At 41.1% G+C, this 26,449-nt stretch overlaps 1 long non-coding RNA gene across 2 annotated transcripts in view; it reads left to right on the plus strand.

The window, feature by feature from the left end:
* The window catches only part of LOC145337137 (uncharacterized), a 72,488-nt gene that overhangs the window by 12,906 nt on the left and 33,133 nt on the right, over window positions 1–26,449 (plus strand). Inside the window, exons 3-4 of one of the 2 annotated variants that reach the window (XR_013885315.1) lie at window positions 10,638–10,714; window positions 23,812–24,082. This is a non-coding gene — a long non-coding RNA (uncharacterized LOC145337137). Of the gene's footprint in view, window positions 1–10,637; window positions 10,715–23,811; window positions 24,083–26,449 lie in introns of those variants that run through there. The other variant, XR_013885316.1, reaches the window with a different exon arrangement.

The following is a 26,449-nucleotide window of genomic DNA, read 5'->3' on the forward strand; positions in this document are numbered from 1 at the left end:
AATCAGTGTGTATCCCATTAATGATATATTTCCTATCCCCAAACAGCAAAAATCTCCACCTTCACTTCCTTTCTGTTTGATAAAGCTTGATGCTAATCAGCAAGTACAGCATCAATTTCGATACTTATATTGATAATGCCTATTTTTTATACTTAATTTCATGACGATGATTTAATTTCTTGCTGCTATTGGGTATGAAGTTTTGAGATGAGTTTTAAAAAACAGGTTAATATAAGCAAAATAGAAACCATCTATTTTGACTTTGTAGCCAATGCTTTTAATTTTATCAACCAGCCTGAGGTTTAGTCTGATACTGCTGCAGATCAAAGGCTGTTGCTTGATCACAAGCTGAGTTCCCTTCCCCATATTTTCTTAACATTGCATGCCTCTACACCACATTTTACCACTGCAAGTCATGCATATATGGTCTTCTCCAAATCCTGTCAATGACCTTCTTGGACTCTACATTCACTCATGATAAGCAGTATGATGTTGCCCATCAGTTAGTGTTTAAAATCACTTTGGCACACTTCCCCATAGCAGTTCCTTCCCATAGTGTTAGCAGCTTTTTTGACTATTCTCTACAATGTGAAATTGCCTGTTCCTTTGCAGTTATTTGTTCTTTTGTGATTTGCTTCCTCCATTAATCTAGTTCTCTCTCCATGTTTCTACAAATCTGCCATCGTTGCTCATCCTCACAAATCAATCTGTGACTCTTCTGTCTTCAGTTGTCATTGTTAAGTTCCTTTCTCTCAAGTTATTGCCTCAAACCCATGCTTCTCTTTCCTGGTATTACATATTTGAATCATTTCAATCATGTTTCTGCCTTTCCACCATATCCAAATGACTCTTGTTAAAGTCACAAAGGCTTGCAGCTTTGATGCAATTGATCATACCTTCCTCTTCTAAAACCTGTTTACCACTCTCCATTTGAGTAGGATTGCACTCTCTGGTTCCATTCATATCTTTTCTTGTAACCTGAAGTCACCTGAAATGGCTTCTCTTTCCCATTTCTGCACAGTTAATTTTAGTGTGGCGGAAAGATCCTTGGCCACTCCTGTTTCTCAACCACATCAGTTTCTTGGTGACATCATCTGAAAGCATGTGGTCAGTTTCCACATGCATGTTAGATTTAGGACCCAACATACTTCTTCCAGTCTCCTACATTGTATACTGTAAAAGAATTTGAGTTACTAACTTGAAATTAGTACCTGGTCACTATCACCCCTACACTTGCTGAGCTACATAGCTTTGGTTAAGCAAATTTTAAAACTCTCATCCTTATTTTCACTTTGCCATGACCTTACTCCTCCCTATCTCTAATCTCCTAAAACCCTCCCAAGATATCTAGGCCCTTTCAATTCTAGCCTTGTTGAACATCTTGATTTTAGTCATCCACGATTGGCGGCCGTGTCTTCAGTTGCCTCACTCTTTCTGCAAACCTCTTCTCTATCTTAGGTTTCTGCTTTAAGACGCTTCTTAAAATTACCTTTTTTGGCCAAGTTTGGGTCATCTCTTTCTGTAGCTCAGTGTCAAAGTGTGTTTGGTTCTTCTGTGAAGCACCTTGTGACCTTTTGTTATATTAAAGATGGTATATAAATGCATACTGTCATTTTGAGAGAGTCTGCATTGTTAATAGTTTTACACAATTTTATCTCTTCACCCTTCCCCTTTCCACACTTCAAGTATTTTTTTGGTTATCTTGTCTTGCTGCTATTTTGGGATTCTGGCAATCTCCTTTGCAATACATTTGAGATGATTATTTTTCATTATTTCCTATTTAACTATCTTTATTTGTGTTCTTGGTGATTTACCCAGGGCTGTTCTGAGAGTGAGAAGGAGAAAGTAAACTACTTCTCAAAATATGTCAAGCACACTGGACTGTGGTGGACCTCAGTTCTGGTCTACGGTTGCAGTGAGTGCCATTGAGCCATGTTCATGCTGTTCTGGCAATCTTTCTCAGCATGATTGTGAAGGGTGTGACCAGTTTGTGCATGGAAGGTAATTCCACTTGCAGAAAAGTCGACGATGATTTTTTTCAGACTTGAAAATGCCCGAAGATCCACCTGCCAAAGAAAATGTAATCTACTTGTGGAAGTCTTGTGTGGGAAAGCTGCAACCACAGCGCCATTCTCTCAAAAAAACAAAACACCTGTTGTTATTGTGCATTTACTCACAATGCATTGAGGTGGACTGTGAATCTTACACAACTCTCTGAAGTGTTTATTTTGTACGGAACTTGAGCAGTATTTGCTCTGACACTCAGTTATCTGTTCCACTCAGATGGTTAAGATACTCTAGTCATTAACTGGAGCTTGTGAACTGTAGTAATTGCTTCTGCGATAGTTGCCTACGTGAGTCAAAGTAACTGACTTTTGGCAGCAGATGAATTTTTAATTTCATCTGCATTAGCTTTCTTTCTATTTGGATCGAAATTGATGTGCATCAGAGCCGTTGCCTATTGAGAAACCACCTTTGACTTTTTTCATCAAGTACAACTCTTCATTTAAAACGATAAGCCGTTATAGCGTCATCCTTGATTAAAGTGGGTTTATTTCAGCAGTGACTTAGGTCGACTTTCGTCCTGATATGCGTAGCCACCCAAAGATAGGACCGATGTTTAAAGTCTCCTAAATGATCAACCTGTTTAGAGCAATGCTTCTGAAATGTTTTGCCAATGTAACAATGGCCCTGACTGCGTGACACAAGACTAAAAATTTGGGGAGGGGTGCTGCTAACTGGAGTTTGCAGGCTTTTTTCCCAGCAGGAATTGGGCCCTGGTTCATTAGATCATGATCACTATCAGAAAAAAGGATTTAAAGGGGTGTCACAGCTGTTTAGCAGTCATCTGGCAGCTTACAACCCTAAAATCTTGTTGAATGACCTACGGTTTGAATTCAATTTTGAAATATTTTGGTAGCAGCCAGAGTTACTCTGTTGTTTCACAATCTAGCAGAAAAGACTTCTGTGCATCCTTTCCCAAATTGAACTTTGAGCCAGTGAGAAAAGAACACTCATCTTGTGTTATTCATGTCCACCAGCTGTTCAAATCGTTTTATAGGAACCCTTGCCCACCAACCTGAGAAAATAGCTCTTCCAATTGATGCAAGCCTGTCGAGAGAGTCTTAGAAGATGGATTCAGATTCAAAATCTGTGTTTGTGTAAGATCAAAAAATATAACTGTTCGTATCTTTGGCTGTTTCAGTATTTCAACATGGATCTTTAAGTATGGAGCATCGAAATTAGTTGCAAGAATTGTTTGAACCTTTGAGTTCCTGTGAGATTGTGTTTCTTTGGAAGGGTTTCTTGATTCCGGTGTTGGTAATAGATGTACTGTAATTTGTTTGCTTTTATCCAAGACCGAATGTTACTTATCTCAAAGTCACATTGTTAATTTTCTTAATATTTGCCCCCAAATATTTATTTCTTCCTTGAAAGGGCATACATTTTAATGCAGGTAAGACAAATCATTTAGATAGCTAATTTTGTTTGGGAGTAAGATTTTAGGCAACCTATTGTTAAAATGAACTGAGTTCATTGAGTAGCATAACCGTATCTCCTTGTGATGGTGTCCAGCGGCAGCTACCAGGCAAGCTAGAGATCATTGTACTTTTTCAGCGACTATTAGCGAAAACCTATGGAAGATTTCTTTTTCAAGGTCATCTACAAAGCTTTATTAACTCATGTTTAAAGCATGCAGTCATCAGCACTTATGCACTGCTTGTTCAACTTGATCTGAAGATGTCAAGTTCTCAACCAAAACAACACTTCTATTTTTGGTGTTATTTGAGTTGAACAAATTACGAGCAATGACTTTATGGTTCCTCGTGTTCAATTTTCATCCACAACTAAGAGATGAGACTAAGTGCTGTACCCTAAATGGGAGGTTGGGGGGGCGGGGGGAGGAATTCAATATATGCCAGGAGCAGATAGATCTAACAGTACAGGAATACTGATTTCTCAACAGTGACCCCTCCACGACCCTGATTATTGTTGATGAGAGGTTTATCTCTCGTCTCTTCTATTTCTGTTGTGTCACATGTCCTCCAAAGACATTGGTCTCTATATCTTTTTAAAAGATCCCTTAATTCATTGAGGGTGACTATAAATGAAGAAATATTTCTAAATGACAGGCCAAATCAATGGGGTTTTACTTTTAGTAAAAACCTTTTCAATTGACTCCTTTGGATATTTTAGGATTTCTTCTAAACAACGATGTATTCTCTTTCTCGCTCGCTCCCACTCTCTCTCTCTCTCTCTCTCTCTCTCTCTCATGCATCTATCTTATGAGTATAGAGGAATACCATAGGTGGCCTGTCAAAGCAAACAGGGCAATGGAATGGGAGGAAATGTGACAAATAAAACTCAATGTAGATTTACAGCAAGTTCCTCAGTTGGAGTAAAGGTACAGAAAGTCTTGATGGTACAGCTTCTTAAATGTGCCATTGCAGGTAGAAAAAGCCAGCCTTAAAAAGATTAGAGAGGTTTGAGCAGTTGTTGTCTCCTTTATTTACATTGTGTAATTGTGTTATATGGCTCCTGGCCAGTTTGAGATGTATTGTTGGGAAGGCTGTTCAGGGTATGTGTTGAGGGAGATTGTGAGATGTGAATTTTATAATCTAAAAATAAAAATGAAAGCAAAGTGGAGTGTGTAACTTCAGGCTATACTTATTCTGAAACTTATGTTTTGCAATCTGCTTTGTGGCTGGTTATTTCAGTCAATGGAATAGGTGTTCCCTTTATAATTTGATGCCTCCAGGCTTCAATTAGTTGGATACATTGGCATAGAACTCCAGTGCCTTCTCTTCCTGTTTAAGATATGTTCTGCAAATATGGTTTAATTAAACACAGTTTTTTTTTACAGAAAAGAGTATCTATCGTGAGTTATTTTTTAATCTGTATTAATGGATGTAGACTTGTATAAATATTCAGTGTTGCTGTTTGGTACAATTCTAATTTCAAATACATTTCACGTGTGGCTATATTTTAGGTAAAGTTGACTGGGTTAGTTTTGAAATCTGTGCACTACATTGTGTCGGACATTTGGGTGTGCTTACAGTGAGGCTCAGGTGTTCACCAATCTCGCTGAGCGGCAGGATGTACAGTGGTTTTTGTTTGCTTTGCTATGGCATTCATATCTTGGTTGCTCTTGTAGAAAAAGTGTTGCTAATTAATTTCTGATTCTCAATGTGAGCAGTTCAGCCTGGTTTCACTCTGAAAACATGGCCACGTTGTATAAAATATGTCTCATAACAGACATTTTTCCAGTGGGTGTCGCACTAAATAAATTCTTTCTCCTTCCATTGTTAATTCTGATAGGTCTTGTTTCTGGTGAATTCAGGCTTTATTGCAAATGTCCACCACCGCCAACACAACCCGCCCTGCCCCCCACACAACCGCCTGCTTGCCCATGTCCTGGAAGAAGCTGCCTGCCACTAGGTTACTTTCTCCTATCATTGTAACAACAAGCCACAGTCAGATTCACAAGTCTGAAAAGTTTAATCTGTAATGGCTGGTTTCTGTCGTAGTTCCCTGGGTTGGGTGCACATGGGAAGTAGTGAGCTGTTGTGAAAAAGCTTTGTAATAGGTTGGAAAATGGCTCATGTGCCATTTGACAAACGGCCTATTAAATGTGGCCAAGGTTGGCTGGCAACAAATGAGATTGATTTTGGGTGGCCTTAACTCTGTTTTAAAATTTACATATGTCAAAGAGACTCCACAGCAGTTGCCTTAAGTCTCTGCATGTTCCTGTTTTTGTCTTTCTGATTGCTTGACAAAATGACCAGATCCAGTCTGATGCTGAATTCTTCAAACTTACAGATCTGTGGCTCATTGTGATGAAGCAATCCTGTGTCTCCAAGTAGAAGCAGGGAACATTTGCAGGCCAGCTGCTTTAAAGGTGCTTTGGCTAGACCATGTAGTGGTGGGGGGAGTACAGATACTGCAGGATGTTCCAAGACTAGCCACAAATTGCCGTTTTAACTGCAGCCTGTTCTTGACCACTGTAAATAGGTCTGGTATTCAGATAGTTTTATTACTTATCCTCTCTCTTTGCAACTAGCCTCTGAGGCTCTTGGAATTAAGCCACTTTCCTCACTCTGTCCTGAACCATACTTGGATAGTCACTGGGTGGGAATTGCTTATGAAGCTTGTACCCCACTAAGGCATGGTATGTTACACCATTGCACTGGACAGACATAACAATTGTGTAGATCCGTAGGTGTGCTGGTGCTTTATGCTGTGAAGTAGCAGTGAAGGGGATTTTTGACTGGTGATTCCCAACTTTTATGAAGCTGGAATAGCTGAGTCAGAGTACAATGAGATCACGGGGAGAGAAATAACTTATTTTGGGGAAAGCAGGTGGTTTCCAGTCCACAATCTTTTTGGTATGGTTGGAGTCAAATTGCAAAAGCTGGTTATTTCTCTAGTACTGCACCTACACTTTTGCCTTTCAGAGCATGTATGGCTTAAAGATTGGTAGCTGTTAGTCATGTAATTCAGGTTAAACTTATTAGAGTTAATTTAATTATTTGGTTGTGGAGTGTGGGAGAGACCCCCCTCAAGCTAGCCCAGTTTCATAATGTGGAATGGTTGGAGGCTGGGCACAGTCAAGTTCTTGCCTCCCTCACTGCTTTCTGGATATGAGTGGTTACAAGGTCAAGACGTCTTCACACACAAGCGGATGGAAATAATGTGCCCCTCAACCTCAATCATTTTTGGTCGTTCCTAGTTCCATTTGACAGAAGCCTGTGTAGATTCTGTCCTTTTGAGAAGCAGTGTGATGTTTGTGGTTGATTCTAACTGCATAAATAGAAATGAAATAATGCAGTATCCTGAATGGATTTTGATTTGTGACATTAGAACAGTAAATAATTGGCTGTGAAACACTTCGGATTTTCCTGAGGACATGAAAGGCGCTATATGAATTTGAGGTTTTTTGTACAGCAGTTATAGCACGAATTAGGGAACTGGATTTTTAAAATGCTTACAGAAAGAAATCAATTACTTGGATCCAACATTGAGAACATCCATTTAGTCATGGGCTTTAATATCAGACCTTTCTATCTCATAACACTAACAACATGCTAATCTTTCACCCTTACTACATATAACATCCTTAAACTATAAACCTATTGAAATAATAGGCCCAAACACAGGTTACCCTCAAGGATAGATTTCTCTCAAATTATTTGCAAACTTTCACATGCGTTTAGGGTGAACCCGACAAAGCAGTCACTCAAATTCCAAGAGAAGCACAATATTGCCGTTTGAGTGGACACTGGGCAATCTCATTCAACCAGTTGGCATTGTATCTGTTCCAGTGAATTAGTCTCAGACAGCTATGACTTCCGCATCTTGACATTCCAGGTCATATATTTACAGTCACGTTTGGTTTAATCTCCTTTGATGCAAGTCTTTGATAATTCAACAGTCTGATTAAAAATGTCATGGATTCCTCATGCAGGTGAAGCATGGAGTTTGCAGCATTCAAAGCAAAATGAAATGTTTGCATGGTTGCAAAGTATACTCCCAAACTGCTCATTAGCTACTTAGATTTCTGGGTGAAATTTCAGGCTGTACTATTGCTGGCTATTCGCAAGTTTCTGTAATCCTCTTCTGGAGGATACTTACACATCAGAAAATTACTGTAGCAGTATGTCTGTGACCAGGAAACTTTGAAGCATGAGTTTGCACTTCCAAATCTATCTCCCCAGAGTGCTTTAAATTTCCCTTTGAACGAGCGTGGGCTTTAAGCGGCAAATAGTGATCCTGGAGCTAGTTTTGGTCAGTAATGCCCGACAAGCATTGTGACCATGCTCAAACGTAGCTCTCAAATCCTTTTGGATCCTCAAAATTCAGGCACAGGCAGAATTAGGGGCCCCTGGCAGAGGAGCAGCATCAAGTCTCAAAGCTGCACTTTCACATCCAAAGGGCTAGGTCAAATCACTTTGTGCCCTCACAGCAAATAGATTTTCTGCAGGACAAGAGACGGGTGTCTTTGGAAGCTAAACTATGTAGAATTTGAAGTTTGATTTAATATTTAATTGTTTCTCAAGGGTTTGTTACCGACATTCAACTGGTGGCCCTACAGTAAAATTTCTTTCATTTTAACATTACTTTGTTTAAACTGACGGAAGCCTCACTCAATAAGGTGCCTATACACCTGACGTCTGAACACATTTCCAGTATAGCTGTCTGAGGCCAGAACTGTCCATTCACCTGACGAAGAGGGAATCTCCTCAAAATCTAGTGAGTTTACTATCAAATAAATCGGTTGGACTAAAACCTGGTGTTGTCAGACTTAAAAACGACTTGTACAGTTGTGCTTGATGATCATGTATTTTGGGCAATTTTCCACATTGCCAGGTAGATGCCAGTATTGTAGCTATATTGGAAAAGCATGGCTAGTTCTGGAGCACAAATCTTTAGTACTATTGCCAGAATGTGGTCAGACTTATAGCCTTCATAGAATCCATTGCCTTCATCCATTTCTTGATATCTCAGAATGAATTGAATTGGAGACCTGGAGGAAGCCAAATGGATTATTCACTTGGCACTTTGAAATATTGATTCATGTGGGCCTAAAGACCAGAGTCAAAGTCCAGTGAGGTATTCCTCCACAGAGGTCAGCAGGCTGAAAGTACATAATTCACTTTTCCGGTAGAATTGACTTAACATGAGGGGAGAGGTACGTGGAAGGAATCAGTCTTCTTGGTGACAATGATACAGATGTTCCAATAGACTTTGTAGATGAGGTTAAGGATTCAACCTGAGCTACTTTTCTGTGATGCTCCCAGTTAGATGGTAAAATAGCAGACCGAATTTGCAACACAGCAAGACAAAATAAATATTTCACAAATTAGGAGTCCATGTCACATATCTCCCACACTCCAAATTGCCTTTGATAAGGGATATGTATCCCTCTTCTGGGTTCTTGAGTTAGTTGATAGTCCCATCATTAAGGATGGAAAGGAAAGCTAGCAGATGAGTAGATTCTGGTTAGTCAGCCTGGGTTCTGAAATGCAGATAGCCTTCGCGTATGCATAGTTGTCTTTGAATTTGGCCTCTGCAACCCGAGCGTGTCTGAACATTACGAGATGCAAGTCTCTGCAATACTGTCTGATTGCTCTGAGACACAGATCAACATAGCTTAAGGGTTTTTGTCCAGTTTTTAAAATTTTAGATATAGCCATAAGAATATCTCTATTTTATAAAAATATGCAGTGTGAGGTGTTAGTCCTCTCACAGTTTCCTTAATTTGACATCAGGACCTTGTATGTGACTTTGTCTTCCCAAGGACTTTGCAGTGGTCACTCTTACCACTCATGGACAGATGCATCTGTGACAGGTGAATTGGTGAGGACAAGTAGGTTCCTCCCCCACCGCCCATTCCAGCATCTATGTCCTTCTAAGACGGAGCCAGCTCGGTCAGTAATGGTGGTCACCAAGCCACTCTTATGATGGATATTGAAGTCTTCTCTTCCCCACAAACAGTTCATTCTGTGCCCGTACCACTTTGTTTCCTCCAAGTGGTATTCAACACGGAGGAGTATTGATTCAGCTGAAGGAGGATGGTAGGTGGTAACTAGCTAGCGTTTTCCTTGCCAATGATGCCATGAGACTTTATGGGCCTTGATTCGATGTTGAGAACTCCCAGGGCAATGCACAGTGCCATTATCTCTGATGGGTCAGTCCTATTAGTGGGACAACACATCCAAGGATGGGCATAATGTCATTTTCAATGAATCATATCTTACAGCCAATGTTGAATTGTTTCTTGACTAGTCTGAGTGAGAGCTCCCAATTTTGGCACAAGCCCCACATGTTAGCAAGGAGAACTTTGCAGGATCCACAGGGCTGGGAGAGGAATTGTCGTTTCTGGTGCCCAGGTTGATGCCGGGTGTTGCATCTGGTTTCATTCCTTTTAGGCTTCATGGTGGCTTAATACAACTGAGTGGGTTGCTGGGCCATTTCATAAAGCATTTCAGAGTCAACAACATTGCATCCTTTAGTCCTGTACTTCTAATCTTTCAGCAAGTTATCTGAATTGCTCAGGATTTCAATTCAGTTGTGAATATTGTTACTGAAACAATACAGCTAGACAAGTGATTGAAATTAGAATACAGTTTCCAGACTGCAAGAGTTTGTTCTAGAAGAGAGACGGAAGAATCCGTCTCATATAGAGGGACGAAGAAAGTGTATATAATGGAAATCACTTGCATTATCATAATCCTGTGTAATGAACATGCAATTTATCGTGATCTGAATCAGTGGCCGTGATAATATCTTATGTTACACGGAATCAAAAAAGTTTCTTCCAACTCACCGCGATTAGCTGTCCCAGTCATTAGCTGGTTTATAATGGGAGTCCTCTATCCAGTGTGCATGTTCGGTAGCACTTATTGTCACCTTCTTGTGGAATGGCCCAAAGCGAACAGCTGCAAATTAAACTGAAGAGGTTGAAAACATTTAAAACAGGAAACTACCCTGAGAAAGTTGGAGGAAAAGAAAATCTTGACTGACCTGTCAGAATAACCCAGCTGGAGGTGAATGAAACCTTTGCAATGTACTTATTTTGGTGACATCGTCTCTTGGTTTCAAATGACTAATCTCCTTCTCTCGTTCTTGTTTTCAAGATTGGCTGTGTTTATTAAGGGAGCAGCGACTTTGAGGTGAATGATTTGTGTTCATGATAGCATTATACTCCATTCTGGTAAGTAAAATATTGAAATTTCATTATTCAGTTGTCATGTGCTTTAGAGTACTGAGTGGATAATAAATTGAAGGGACGGTTTCCCATTTTGAGCTGGGAAAATCATGTTATCCCTTTCATAATCCTGGGCAAGCGCCATCCCATTTCTTTTTTCTCGTTTCTAAAACAGTTTGCATCATGGAAAAAGAAATAGAAAAAAAACCGTACCTTTCACAGCCTAGACTGTTTAGAACTGTTTGGTTCCTGGTTCTTGACCTCCAGAAACTGCCAGCCTCAGATCCTGTGCCAGGGTCATTTTTATTACAGGCCCGCCCACATGAGAACAGAAAATGTATTTGCATAGCGCAAGGGCTGGGCTGTTTATTCTAAACTCAGTTGGCTGAGGACTCAAGTTACTCAGGAGTTGCACTCTGTTTCTCCTGCCACACCTGTCAGTCAGCACCACGCAGCGTGTTTCTGTATTTATTTCTTTCTGCTATCTTGCTTTGCAGAATAACACATCTTGTTGTTGTAGACTGTTGGGTGTACCGATCATCCATGGCAGTGTTTATTTTTTTTTGAAAAATTGACAATCGTGTTACAATCCCAACCCGTGTCTGGCTCAAGGGTCATTTCTTGGGATTGTTGCTGCATGGTGGAGTGAATGTGATGTGAGTCTTGTCTAAGATTGCCTGTACAGTGAACCACTGATTTCAATTATTATTGTCAATGGAAGCTTGGCCCCTAAGTGGGGATGGGGGCCAGGTGGGGTGGGGGAGACTCTCTATTCAAACAGTGGTTTTGTTTTAATGGGGCCTTTTCTCACGCTGCATTTCTTACACCATTTGGCTGTCGGGAAGCAAAGGGAATTCCAACTGGGTTGAATCCCACATGTGCGCAATGAACGGAAGCCCAGAGAAATTCTGAGCAGTATATGAAATGAAGAATTACCATAGACTCCTTATGCTGTACTGATCAATATTATTCTCCCTGCTTATTTCACTAAAGAGAATTGCTGGATTCTCAAGGCAGTCTCTACTTTTTCCTTTGTTACTTTATCTGGTTTTGGAGTGCCTTTACTGATAAAAGGGGACGCAAATGACAAGTCACCCAGTCAGTGTTGTGGAAACTATTGCTCTGGGATTAAATGCTATGTAGTAATTCTTTTAAAGAAAATTGCTGGTAAAGATGGGTTTCATTTGAGGTTGGTGAACACAATGTATGTAGAAATACAGATGACACTAATTATAGTGCTGGCTTTAGAGATTTCCTGCGACTCCAAGAATAAAGTAGCTTATCTTTGGAGGAGGGGGGAGAAATATACCGACTAATAATGATAAAATGTGTATTTTTATCAGTCTTCCTGTGACTCTGTAATAGGTGTTATTGTTCAATTCAGGACTGTAAGATTTAAAGAGAAATACGACACTCTGACTTATCAAAAAATAATTGTGCCACAGATCTTTAAACAAAGACAAACTTTATTGTACATAAAAAGAAATTAAAGAAAGCAAGTGCTACCAACTTAATAGGTTTTAAAGACTTATGCCATTAATGTTGCTTTTTTTAACTCCCTCTTGCATTACAAGAATCTTGAAGGTTCAGTCGTTTGTTTACAGATTGACCCACAAGGTATGCTGCAGCCCTTTGGTATTTACTTTAATTCGCCACAACTTTACAGCTGGTATGGAATTTCATCGGGGTCTTTCTATTATCTTTTGCCCGAGTGATCCTCCAATTAAAAGCTCATGACTGTGAACTTTTCAGTTCAATCTTGGGCTTCACTGCCTTCTTGCTTGGGGATTTAAATATAAAGAATAGCTCCTGGTTCCTAATGGCCTTCTGATTGTTCTCTCAGCTTTTGTATAGTTGATGATCCCAGAGCTGATGTCCAGTTTCTGGCAGATGCTTTCTCTGTACCTGTTTCAAGCTAACTACAAACTGCCTTTTGCTACAAGGCTTTGTGAGGACCACTGTAGGTTTCTTCCTCTAGCTTTGAGCTGGGCAAATCTTCCAGCTGCTTTTCCCTTCACAAATTGCAAACTGAGCTCATGCCTCTATAACTGCATTCTGTGCAATGAACAATAAAGTTACTTTTGGTGTAGACTGCAGCTCACTGAGTTGGGAGAGCCAATGAAAATAAATGATAGTCAGACCTTCATTTTAAGCAGATTAAAATCCTAAAGTTGTACCTGTCTATATTCCCAAACTGATCTGCCTGTTTCCATCAACAACCACACACACACAGAGGAAAGTTAAAGAAAAGAACTATCTACCCCACCACACCACACTCCCATGACTTTGGGATGTAAACAAATGATTTTACTTTCAGTACTACCCTTTTGATTCTGTCGCCCATATTGTCCAGTACTTGCTAAAACTGAAATAGTCCATGTCCATATGCAGCAAGACCTGGACAACATTCAGGCTTGGGCTGAAAAGTAGCAAGTAACGTTCGTGCCATGCAAGAGCTCATCTCTAGCAAGAGGGAATCTAATTGTCATCTCTTAACATTAAATGGCATAACCATCTCTGAATCCCCTCACTATCAACATCGTGGAGGATTTCCATTGGCCAGAAACTGAAGTGGACCAGCAACTTAATACTGTGGCTACAAGAGCAAGTCAGAGATTGGGAATCCTGCAGTGACCATCTCTCCAATCACTGCCCACCATCTGAAAGTCTCAAGTTAGGTGTCTGATGGAATACTCTCCGCTCACTTGGATGAATTCAACTTCAACAACACTCCAGAAGTGCACCACCATCCAGGACAAAACACCCTACAATGTTGGTTCCCCTTCCTCTACAGTGGCAGCGTTCTTGTATCATCTACAAGATGCAACTGCAGCAATTCATCAAGAGTCCTTCAGCAGCACCTTCCAAACCTGTGACCTCTACCACCTCGAAGGACAAGGGCATCAGATACATGCGAATTGCCACCACTGACAAAGGCCTCTTCCAAATTACTCACCATCCTGACTTGAGTCGATATCACAGTTCCTTCACTGTTGCTGGGTCAAAATCATGGAACTCCCTAACAGCACTGGATGTACCTGCAGCAGTTCAAGAAGGCAGCTCACCAGCGCCATCTCAATTAGGGATGGGCAATAAATGCTGGCCTAGCCAGTGATGCCTACATCTTGTGAAAGAACAGTGAATTTGTATTGCTAATGGAGTTGACAGCTCTTACTCCAGACTCCCTGTGTCCATGTTGACAAAATTGCTTTCAGCTTCCTTTCATCTCAATTATACACATAATTGAAATCTTTTACAGGGCAAACCTTCTGGCTCTATTACACCAAGATAGAAGACCCCCTATTGTTTATGGTTTTCATACTGTAACTCTGACCTTGAAGTTACCTTTTAACTGTCATTAACTCTGTGCTTGTTTGAGTTGCATTTGCATTCAAATTATTTTACCAGTTTCTCAGCCAGATGCCTGCACACTGTTTTTCTAATAAGCTAAAGGTTAGATTCTAATCTCTATATATCATATATCTGACTTTTGCAATCTGGCGTAAATGGAATGAAAAGATTTTATGGTGAATATCAGGTGGTTGAAGGGGGAGGAAACATCATAATTGTGTACAATTCCTTATGATCTCTGGCTAAATGTTATTTTCCCTGTTTGTTTCACAGTGACTACTAAAGGAAATTGCTGGATTATCTCAATCTCCACATAACCTTCATTCCAAAACACCTGCATTCAGCACAGCAGCACACCATGGTTTGCATGTACTAAATATCCAAACCATTGTGTGCTGTTATGGGGAGTGTGGGGAAGTCTAGGTGGCAGTGGGACAGAAAGGCTGCCTTCCGTGTTCCTGGGGTTTGTATGGAATGGAAACCTTTTCTCCACTTCACCCAGCATTAGCCAGCTAAGTGCATCTATGAATTCCACCTCGTACTGTTCCATTTAGAAATCGGCCCAATTTATGACCAGGTGTGCCATTGTGATTCCTCACTCTCCCTCTCCCTCTTTCCCCCTTGTCCTTTTTATATCACTGTTGTTGGGGCAGTAGTATGGTGGTAATATTACTGGATTAATAATCCAAACACCTGGATCAATGATCCAAAGACATTAATTCAAATTCCACCATTGCAGCTTGGAAGCTTAAAGTCAATGAATTAAATAAACCTGGACTAAAAAACTAGTCTCAGTAATGGTGATCATGAAACTACCAATTGACATCAAAATCCATCAAACTGGTTGTTTAAGAAAGGAGATCACCATCCTTTCCCAGCCTGGCCTACATACGATTTTCAGACCCCAGATTATGTGTTTGGCTTTGAATTGCCTCTTAAATGCCCCATCAAGCCACTCAGTGTATTCAAGCAGGTGTTTCACAGTCACCTTCTCAGGGGCATTTAGGGAAGGGCAGTGAATGCTGCCTTACCATTGGCATCAACATCCTGTGAGAGAATAAACAATAAACTACCTTGGGTGTTCAATGATTCTGCTGAACTGGTTATTATTCTCTTTTGGCTGCACACAATCTACAGCCTCATTACATTGGCAGTAAGAATTGAGGTACTTTTTTTTGCTTTTAACTCCTTTTGAGCCCTCACTCTCCTATCTGCTCCCCACACAACAAGATTAAACCTGGATTACTGCTGGTCTGCATGACTGCGGGAAGAATAATGGATTAGTATTTGTTAAACGTTGCAGAAAAGTAGTCCGAATTCACATTTTAAATATATGCATGTGACTATGTCTCAAAACTAGTCAGAAATGCCTTTAATTTATGTGCTTCATGAGATGATGTTTTCTGATGCAAGTCGAGCCAGTATATGAGCAGGACTGCATTGTTATGAAGATGTATTTCAATTGTTACTGATAGCTCCCAAATACCAACTGTTTCAGAAGGCCTGATGCTGTTCACTCCACCCCTTCCAAATTTAAATTAAAACTTTTAATTCAGAACAATGTTAGCATTTTCCAATCACTAGTCAAAAAATATCTACAGGATTGACAGTGTAAATAATTAGTGTCTCTGGAGCATCCAGAACTAAACTGATTCCGCTGTGGCACACAAACGTTTGCATGGAATCCACTCACCACCTCATTTGCATCTGCAAGAACCAAAAATCTTTGTAAATATTGATGGGAGTAAAAAAATAACATAAATCAACCCCATCAAGCAGCAGAACTGGAGTGAATCATTTTTGGTGAGCTCTACAGTGTTGGTGATGAATACTCAAACAGGCATCGGTTGTTTAAACTGATCCCTTCTGGAAAAGGTTTATTCATTCTCAGCCTTTGCCGTGCACCATTAAAGAGGAATTACTCTTATCTCAGTGAGGAAAGTACATCTGCCAATCTGCCCCTTTAAGATGATCTTTCCCTGGTTTTGAACTATTTATATTAATCACTGTCCCAAAATCCCAAACATAGGAAGGAATTCTATGTAAAGAATAATCAATGTAGCCCATATAACAGAAAAAACTTTCCACATTACTTCATAGGGGCAGGGATTGGCCTGGGCACCTTGAGCTGCTTTGCCATTCAATAAGATATTTACTGATCTGACCGTGCTTTCACTTTTCTACCTGAATTTATGCAATGACCCAGCTTCCACTGTTCACTGTGGGAGAGAATTCCAAATTTTAATGACCCTCTGACAGAAGTAATTCTTTCTTATCTCTGATTAAATAAGAAACCCCTTATTTTTACACTCTTAATTCTAGAGTCCCCCATGATCTTGTCAGCATCTATCCTGTCAAACTCAATCTCTGAATCTTATAGGCTTCAATAAAATCACCTCTCATTCTTAATTCTGAGTGTAGGCTCAACCTTTTAAACCTTTACAAACCCCACATTCCAGCAATCCACCTAATGAACCTTCTCTGAACTCTTTCAAATACAAGTATGTTCCTCAAGGTGACCAAAACTTCCTCCTCAGCTGCCTGCCTCCCTCCTTTTGAGATGGTCAGCCAATCACTCTGACTGCACTTCCTGAAGTTGCATGTGCTATTCATATATCTCTCATCCTCGCAGATGCATCTCAGTGCCTTGAGCTGATACTTAACCCCCAAATCCGGAGCTCACTTTGGTCAAACCTGTGGCACTTCCCGCCTATGTGGTTCTCCAGACTAATTCCCACGTGCTGTAGCGAATACAACACGCAGGATTGAGTTCCCTTGTCGTAACTTTAAAGACGCTTGCATTTAAATTTATGTCTAGTAGAAATTTAATTAAGGTTCTTTTTTTTTTAAGAAAAGGCTGGAACTTTGACCTTAATGTAGCTTTAAAGTGGAAAAAAACAACTTACCCACCGAGTGTGTAGGGAGTGCTCTACTCTGCTGCTCCCTTGCAGATTAGCTCCTGTAGCCGTAACTTAACTCTTTATACTAGATCATTCCTCCTTGTCTTCAAATTGCCGGTTAAGCCACTCTATTGAGGGGCTACTCCACTTCAGAACCACTCTGAATTTATTCTGAGTTAAATTTTTGATAGGCAAGGATTTGAAAGTAGTAGGGACAGACCGGAAAGTGGCGTTGAGGCTGTCAAGTCCCAAGCCTTTGTCAGCCTTAAGTTCCTTTTTTTTCTAGTGATAGTGATTATTTCAAACTCATCTTTCCATTTTGTCTCTTGATTTTCTACTATTCTGGGATGCTTGTTCCTTCTGCTGTGATTCAAAATACCTGGCCTTTGCTGTTTCCTATTATTTCCCAGTCTCTCTCTCTAAGGGTCTAATACTCACTCAAGTACCCATTTCCTTTTTATATACTTGTAGCAGCTTTTGCTATGTTTTTATATTCTTGCCATTTTTCTTCTGTACTCACAATCTCTCTCTTTAACAATAATCCCTTCTCATTTCTAAAACTTCCTCAGTCTTCTGGTGTACTACTAACCTTGGCAGCATTTTACACTTTTTAATTGAATATTATGCTTTCATCTGTTAGCCACGGATGGTGCATCCTTTTGGGACCGTCTTCTGTCCCTCACCATGGACCAAATTCAGAATCTGTAGCCTAGGGGGTAACGTATGTCCAGGTAACTTTCCCCCTTCTTGATGCATCACAGTGTTCGAAGCTCAAACTCCAGTGCATCTACTCTGAGCCAAAGTTCCTCCAGCTGCTGATACAGTTGCTGTGGATTATCGGGTCCACCAGCTCCATAAAACAGCTGCTACGTATCTCTTGCCATGTTAACGAGTTAAGTTTAGAAATGTTACTCATTATATAAATGTAATACAAAACATATCACCATTCTACCAGGTCTATCTACTGACCCATTTATATAGGGAAAACACGCTCATTTGCTCACATCACTAATACTGTCAGCCTTCAGTTCTCCTGTCCCACTGCTGGTTTCTGGCTCCATTTCTCAGACTATTCCTTTTTGTAAAAGAATCATAGAATCTTACAGTGCAGAAGGAGGCATTCAGCCCATCAAGCCTGCACTGACAACAATACGTAATCCCATAACCCCCATGCATTTACCCTAGTTAGTTTCCCTGACATTAAGAGGCAATTTAGCAAACCAGTCCATCTAACGTGTTCATCTTTGGACTGTGGAAGGAAACCCACGCAGACACAGGGAGAATGTAGAGAGATTCTTTCCGCTTAGAAAGGAAACCAGAACTAGAGGGCACAGCCTCAAAATGTGGTGTGGTGGGGGGGTGTGTGCAATTTAGAACAGAGTTGAGGAGGAACTTCTTCACTCAAAGGGTGGTGAATCTCTGGAATTCTCTGCCTATTGAAGTGGTGGAGGCTACCTTGTTGAATATATTTAAGTCATGGGTTGATAGATTTCTGATAGACAAGGGAATTAAGGGTTATGGGGAGAAGGCGGGAAAGTGGAGCTGATCCACTTCAGATCAGCCGTGATCTTATTGAATGGCATGGCAGGCTCGAAGGACTAGATGGCCTACTCCTGCTCCTATTTCTTATGTGCAGACTCAGCACAGACAGTGACCCAACATAGGTTCCAGGTGCTGTGAGGCAGCAGTGCTAACCACTGTGCCACTGTCCTGCCCCAGAGGAAGTGTAAGCTTGGACAGCTTTGGGCCAGAAAACACTTACTCCCTAACCTAATTCCCAAGTTTACCCTCTGTCTCCGGCTGGATTCAGTTCTAAGTTGCTATCTCCGTGTTTGCTTACTTTGTATGCTTAGCAAGACCATCTCTATTTATACTAGCTGAAATTCTACAAAGCTGAGTTGGGCTTTGCTGGCCACAGAAATCCGTTTGAACTAGCGAGCGTGTTAACTAACTGCAGCTGCCTTTCCAGCAGGGAACTTGTTTATCTCTGAGCAAGAAACATAACTGTAGATTGTCGTTAAATGCAAAATGCAAACATGACTGGATTTTAGAACAAAAATAACCTTTCAAATTCCCACCAAATTCCAATGTTTACTTTCCATCTCAAGTTGTGCTCAGTAACTAGTTGCTATCTTTTGAGCTTGCTTACTTGGTGTTAATCACCTGTATTTAGTAAGTGTAAGAAATCTCTGATCCTGAGGAGAAGAGATTAGGATGGGTATCCTGAAGCTTGATTAAGGAGATGAAAAATGATTTTCTTCAGACTGAGAAGAGCCAGCCTTTCAAAGAAGAGAAAATAATTGATGATATCTTCTCAGTTGTAGACAGATTAGTCTAATTAGTCAACAAAAGAGTTTACAAGCATGCTCTGCTGTACGTGGAAGCCTATTTTGGTATAACTTTATAAGATAAGCTTCTGTATGGAGTTGCACTTCACTTGATACAAGAGGTTTGTGCTATCTGCAGTGCTATATATAAACACCTCCCTTAGCTGTATAGCACACTGTGCTCATTTGAGCTAGTGTGGAGAACATCCAGAACTAAATTGCATTATAATCACAAGCTGATGCCAAGTTGGAAACGTAAATCCATACAGTGCCCAATTATGTTAGCTTTTCCCAGTGCCTAGAGCTATTTGTTTGAATTTGCATCTCGTGTCTGTAGAGGTTTATGCTTATGTACATGCCGTTTTTGCTAGTCAGATAATCTTAGTGCTTCAACCATGGAAACTAGAGCCTTATCAATTCCAGCAGAGTTTTACTACATTTAGTGAACCTGCTTCGAGATGTTTCTTCAGTTGAGACAAAGGACTAAACTCTAAATGCAGTCAGATTCACCAAGGACCAAAGGGGGGAGAGGATTCGGAAACCAAGATAGGCATCAAACTTGAATTTGGGTGATGTATGTTAAAATTGAAGGCCAATTTTTTATGGGGTAGTGAACCAAACTGTTGTGTATTAAATTGGGAAACTCCTGTGATGTAAGGTACAGCCAAATTGTATGGCAAGTTTGCAGTATTCAGTCAGTCATTTTTGGTGCTGGTCTAATTGAATGTAGCTTTGCAGTTTCAGACTATCAGATGTCTATATTGCTTCTATAATATTTATACATGTGAAATATATAGTTTGCTGATGGATACACAAAAACCATTTAATCCTCTGAATGGTTTCTAGCTACTGCACCTTATCTCTCCTTCTCAATCCTTCCACCAATGGAAGTTTCTCCCCATGAATTCTATTGAGACCCCCTCAGCACTCTGTGCTACATCTGACGAATCCACCACTCGATGTTGACTGCAGTTTTTAAGATTAGAGCCAGATTCTTTTACGTCTGAAAAGTTTGCAGAGAAATCAGATTTGGAATGTTGTGGATTGAATGGCCTTTCTTCCCCAAATGAACTTGTGAACTTTAATAAAGCACGACCTGGTCAAAGATTGAGCCGTGAGGAACAGATTGTTTATAGCTTTCCTTAGCCAGTGACTCAGTTTAACCCTTTGACATTTATGTACGTGTAAAGTGCTTAAAATACATGTTTTAAAGATGTCAGATTGTGCCGTTGTCTGTTTAATCAGATCGGTGGACGTGGGGTTTTGAGATTCCTGGTGCCGGGGTGAGAAAATGGAGCACACTGTCGACTCTGCTTTAGCAGCACATAAATATTGGCAGGTTCCAATCCTGTCTTGCCAATATTGCGTGTGCTGCTCCAATATGGCTCGACGCTTACAGCAAATCGCAGAAGGAGCTCCTGGTTAATACGCAGAGGCTGCTTGTTTCATCCTCAATGATACTGTGTAACAATCACCTGTGAAAAATAAAAGCAAAAACAAAAAATCCGCTTAACAGTTTAGACTTTCTGGTTTTGTCTCCTGTCATTTTGAATTAACATAGAAACTAGAAGCAGGAGGAGGCCATTTGGTCCTTCGAGCCTGCTTCGCTATTCGTTTTGAGCTTGGCTGATCATATTCTTGGTGCAGTGATCTTTGTGGTCTGTGGTCTAATGCAGTGTCAAAATTCAGTTCAGATTTTGCAACTTGGTGTCTAAAAGGATACTTTTAAAAGTATACTTTTAATCCAAAGGTTGAGTTTAAATCTCAGATAATTCTAGGCTGACACTAGAGAAATATGTTAGGGCCTCTGCTTATCCTGATTATATTAATGATCTAGATCTTGGGTTTACAGGGCCTGTGAGGAGGATGGTGTAGAACTTCCATAGAAACACTGCAATGCAGAAAGAGACCATATAGCCCCTCGAGTCTGCACTGACCACAATCCCACCCAGGCCCTACCCCCATATCCCTCTTAACCTACGCAGCTCGGGACTCTAAGGGGCAATTTTTAGCATGGCCAATCAACCTAACCCGCACATCTTTGGACTGTGGGAGGAAACCAGAGCACCCGGAGGAAACCCACGCAGACATGAGGAGAATGTGCAAACTCCACACAGACAGTGACCCAAGCCGGGAATCGAATCCAGGTCCCTGGAGCTGTGAAGCTGCAGTGCTAACCACTGTGCTACTGTGACACCCACTTCGAAGGACGCAGGCTGGTGGAATGGGTAGAGAAGTTGAAGTGATTGTGCAGTGACTATATAATAATGGGTACAATTTTAGAGAAGGGTTTGGGGCAGAGGAACCTGGCTGTATATGTGCATAAATCATTGATGCTTGTTGGAAAAGTAATGATTAATAAAGCATACAGCATCTTGGGATTTACCAGTAGTCCCATAGAATACAAAACTAAGGAATTATGTTAAAGTTGTACACAACTTGGGTTGGCTTCAACTGGAATATTGTGTCTGGTTCTGGACACCTAAAGGAAGAATGTGAAAGCATTAGGGAAGGTGCAGAAAAGTGCAGTGGCTCCAGGGCTAAGGATCGGTAGTTGGGACTTCCTTTGAAGAAGTTTGAGATTTGATAGAGGTATTTACGAGGGGTCTGAACAGAATTCATGAGGGAGAAACTTCCATTGGTGGAAGGATTGAGAAAAAGAGGTAATTGGAGGTATGGTGGAGGTACATTCAATTGAGGTATTCAAGAGAACTGAATTATCTTAAAAGGAAGTGCAAGGCTATGGGGAGAATGTGGGTCATGGCATTAGGTGAATTGCTCTTTCAGAAAGCTACCACAGCCTGTTATGTGCTGTAATGATTCTAGTTGCATTCCTCTGCTATTTTGTCACTAGTGTAAAATTTTTCTCATTTAGCCAATATTGTTTTGGACATCATTGATTCTGCTTCCAAAAGCCCTTTCTGATCATTTGCTAGATAATTGTTTTGCTGTCATGTTGCCTCTGGTTCTTTTACCAGTTACTTTGAATATGTCCATTGGTTTGCAACCTTTCTACCATGCAACAGTTTGTCCTTATTTATCCTCAAAAAAATCTTTCATGACTTAAACACCTCTTATTTCTCTCCTCTCTGAACATTAACAGTTTCTTTAATCTCTCCACGTAACTGAAGGTTTCTGAATCTATGGTACCCTTGATGTGGAGATGCCATCATTAAACTGGGGTAGGTACAGTAACAAGTCGCTCAATACCAGGTTAAAGTCCAACAGGTTTATTTGGAATCATAGCTTTCGGAGTGCTGCTCCTTCAGGTGAGTGGAGAGGTAGACACACCATATATAGACAGACACAACTGCAAGATAGTGGTTGGAATGTGTCTTTTGAGATTCCTTTTTAAGGTTGGAAGACTTGCATTCCAACCATTATTTTGCAATTGTCTATAAATGACTTGTTTTTGTGAAAATTACCTTTCCACTCACCTAATAAAGGAGCAGTGCTCTGAAAGCTCATGATTCCAAATAAACCTGTCGGACTTTAACCTAGTGTTGTGAGATTTCTTACTGGTCTACCTTTGACATCCTTCCTAAAGTGTTGTGCCCAGAATTAGCCTTAATAATCCAGTTGGACTCTAACCAGAGATTTACGAAGGGTTGGCATAACTTCTTTGCTTCTGTAAGAACATACTTTCTGTATTTTTCCCTTAGATTACACTCTGAGATGCCTCTGTCCCTGCATCATCTTCAAAGCTATTAAATTCCATCTGCCATGTGTCTGTTGTTTCATTCTTCTATATTCTCCTGAACTCTCGATTTTAGAGTATTTTCCAAACTTCGAAATTGTCTCCCTTAAACGTAGATCCGGGCTGCTAATTGTGTATATCGAAAAACTGTGGTCCTAATGCTGACCACTGGGTGACAGCATTGTGTACCCACCCACCCAGACAAAAACAAATGTTCGCCAACGTTGTCTCCTTTCTGGCCTGTGGCCAACTTCTCGGGTGTTTTGTAATTTTCGCAAGCCTGTCAGTCTGCACATCTCAGGAATAAATAGAGCTATTTCTGCACAATTTATCAATTTAGCTCTGCTGTTTGTTACACGGTGGCACCCAGAATTATGATGCCGCTTGTTTGAGAAGGAAAAGGTAATCCTGTCTGCTGGCTTTTTAACAGAGCCATTCAGTAAACCATATGCTCCTTACTCTTTCCCTATAGCATCGCAATTTTTTTTCCCTTTTCAAGTGTTTATCCAGCTCCCGATAGAAAGTTACTAGAATCCGCTGCCATCACCCATTCTGGAAGCAGACCCCACATAACACTAATTCTCCACATCGAAGTGCACCTAAAGGATTTTCACAATAACTTCGTTGCAGTATTAATGTATTTGTGACACTAACGAAATAAACTTAAGCTAAACCTAAAACAGGGTCAGTTCCAGAGTTAGGATACTTTTGATAAATCCTTATTTGGGGATGAGGGCAAATTTTAGTAAGTTTTTTTGGGGAGGAGAGGGAGAATTAAGTAGAGCTTTGGCCAGAACTCAGTGACTTACAAATACGTTTCTCTGGCAGCGTTCTGTTTGTTACTCCAGTTGTGCTCAGCAGAGTGGAGGGTTGCTGCTTCCCGATCTTCATTGGACCATGTGGTGGGGGGAAGCACAGTTCATCTTCAGTTTCACGGTGCCTTCCGCTGGCAATCATTCCAGGAGAAGTATCTCCGCAACGCGGTCTCTGCAATGGTCTGTAAGTGTGCACAATTCTTAGCAACAGTAGTACTTTGATGTTTGATGACTGGGTGGAAAAAGTACACTCTGTGGTGAAGGGTAATTCAAAACCATTTGAGAGGATCTGTCGCACCCCCAGCTGTGCAGTGCTTCGTAGGGGAGGGGGGGGGGTGGAGTTTCCTTCACTGATGACAGTGGAAGAGCATCAGAAAGTTTCCCAGTCGCCACTACCTGCTGACCCTAGTTTGGAAAGAGTTTATGTCCATTTAAAACCCACAGCACCTCCGCTTTCCTGCTGTGCACAGCTGAGGAGAGAGAGGTAGTCAGTACAAATTGACTTCAGCCCAAAATGTGTCCACGGACGGGGTATGAGCACACACACAACCGAAAGGGTTTAACCACCAGGCACGTCTGAACACGCTGGAGAAAATAAACCTTTACTCAGACTGGCGAGTGTGAAACTTGCAAGGAGCAAGAGGAACAGCATTTAAGGGAAAATTGTATAAAGTCCCCCCCCCCAATGTTTTCTACCCAGCCTTCCCACTCGCTCTCGCATCTAACACTACCCTCTTTCCCACCCACCCCACATTTTCCTTCTCCCTCAAAACCCATGGATTAGCACAGAAATTACCTTAAATCGCAGCCAGTGGGAGAACATCACGGTCTCCTGTGTGCGCCTCAGTGCAGTATTCCCTCGGGATTTACTGGAGTGTCAGCCTCAGTCTGGTGTGGGACTCGACCACACAACGTCTGATTGAGTTCCCGCTGACTATTGCTAACCGTTACCATCCTTCAGTGACAAGGTGTTGCCAGGTAACCTGTCCTGCCAACAGCCACAAAAGCTTTTCCAACACAAATCACAGGACCAGGAAGTGTGTCGGAGTTCCCCCTTTCCTCGCTGATTTTGGCCATTTTCTTCCCACGCTCTCACTTTCTGCACGTCAATTCTAGCCCATTTTTTAGCTGTTTCACTTGAATCTGTGAAACAGGCAGGATTACGTGAAGAGTGGGGGAGCAAACCTTCATCAAAATCGTTTCCTGTTTAAATAATTTTTCACAATGTACAATAAAAACTAAATCTCAGAACAAGTCTGTATCAATTCGTTAGCCCCCCACCAACTAGCAGTCTCCAGCCACTGGCAAAGGTTTCCTGTTGATAAAGTGCGATTACTGAGATTCTGCTGAGATATTATGCCAGAAAGCAGCAAATTCACCTCCTTCAATCGAGTAAACCATCAGGATGGACCTCAGGCTCATTCAGCAGATAGGGGACAAGCCCTCAGGACGTCACAAAATGTACTTCTGAATAATAATCAGTGGGTTTGAGAAACACAGAAGAGCAGCAAACACAGTCCCCTGCCACCTCCAGACTAACATCATCTAATAATGGGTGTAAATAGAGAGAGAGATGGATACTCAGCCAGATATTGGGGTCCTCGTACACCCATCACTGAAAGTAAGTATGCAGGTACAGCAGGCAGTAAAGAAGACAGATAGTATGTCGGCCTTCATAACAAGAGGATTTGAGTATAAGGATATTTTGCTGCAATTTTACAGGGCATTGATGAGTTCACACCTGGAGTATTGTGTGCAGTTTGGTGTCCTTATGAGGAAGGGGGTTCTTGCAACGAAGCTTTACCAGTCTGATTCCTGGGGTGGCAGGTCTGTCACGAGAGACGAAGTTAGTTAGGATTACATTCATTTGAGTTTAGAAGAGTGAAAGGGGATCTCAGAGAAACTTATACAGTTCTCATAGGGTTAGACAGGGTAGATTCAGAAAGAATGTTCCCGATGATGGGGGGAGTCCAGAACTAGGGGTCATAGTTTGGGGATAAGGGATAAACCTTTTAGAACTGAGGTGAGGAGAAATTTCTTCACCCAGAGGGTGGTGAATGTGGAATTCACTCCCACAGAAAGGAGTTGAGGCCAAAACGTGTGATTTCAAGAAGGAATTAGATATCGCTCTTGGGGCGAAAGGGATTGAGGGGATCAGGATATCCAAAGATGTGCAGGTTAGGTTGATTGGCTATGCTAAGAAATTGCCCCTTAGTGTCCAGGGTAGTGGAGGTTAGAGGGATTAGTGGGTATAATATTTAGGGATATGGGGTTAGAGCCTGGGTGGGATTGTGTTCGGTGCAGACGAAATGGGCCGAAGGGCCTCTTTCTGCACTGTAGAGTTCTATGTTCTATGTTTTGATATTGAATTTGATCAGCCATGATCAAAATGAATGGCAGAGCAGTCTTGAAGAGCTGAATGGCCTACTCCTGCTTCTAGCTTCAATGTTTCTCCACGCTCTGTATAAATTCAGATTGTGAAGTCTTGCTGTGTAGATACTCATTGTCCCCTGGAGCAAGTTGAATGGAGAAGCGATTTGTGATTGGTGCAGTAAGGTAAGCGACTGAGTCTTTTTTTTTTGCGGGTTTTTTTCTTTTTGTGAGTTTAACTTTAAAGCGGAAGTAAGTCACGGGGTGAACGGGGAAGGGCA

Source organism: Carcharhinus amblyrhynchos, unplaced genomic scaffold (genome assembly GCF_965287045.1).
Source record: "Carcharhinus amblyrhynchos unplaced genomic scaffold, sCarAmb.v2.hapA scaffold_43, whole genome shotgun sequence".
NCBI lineage: Eukaryota > Metazoa > Chordata > Chondrichthyes > Carcharhiniformes > Carcharhinidae > Carcharhinus > Carcharhinus amblyrhynchos.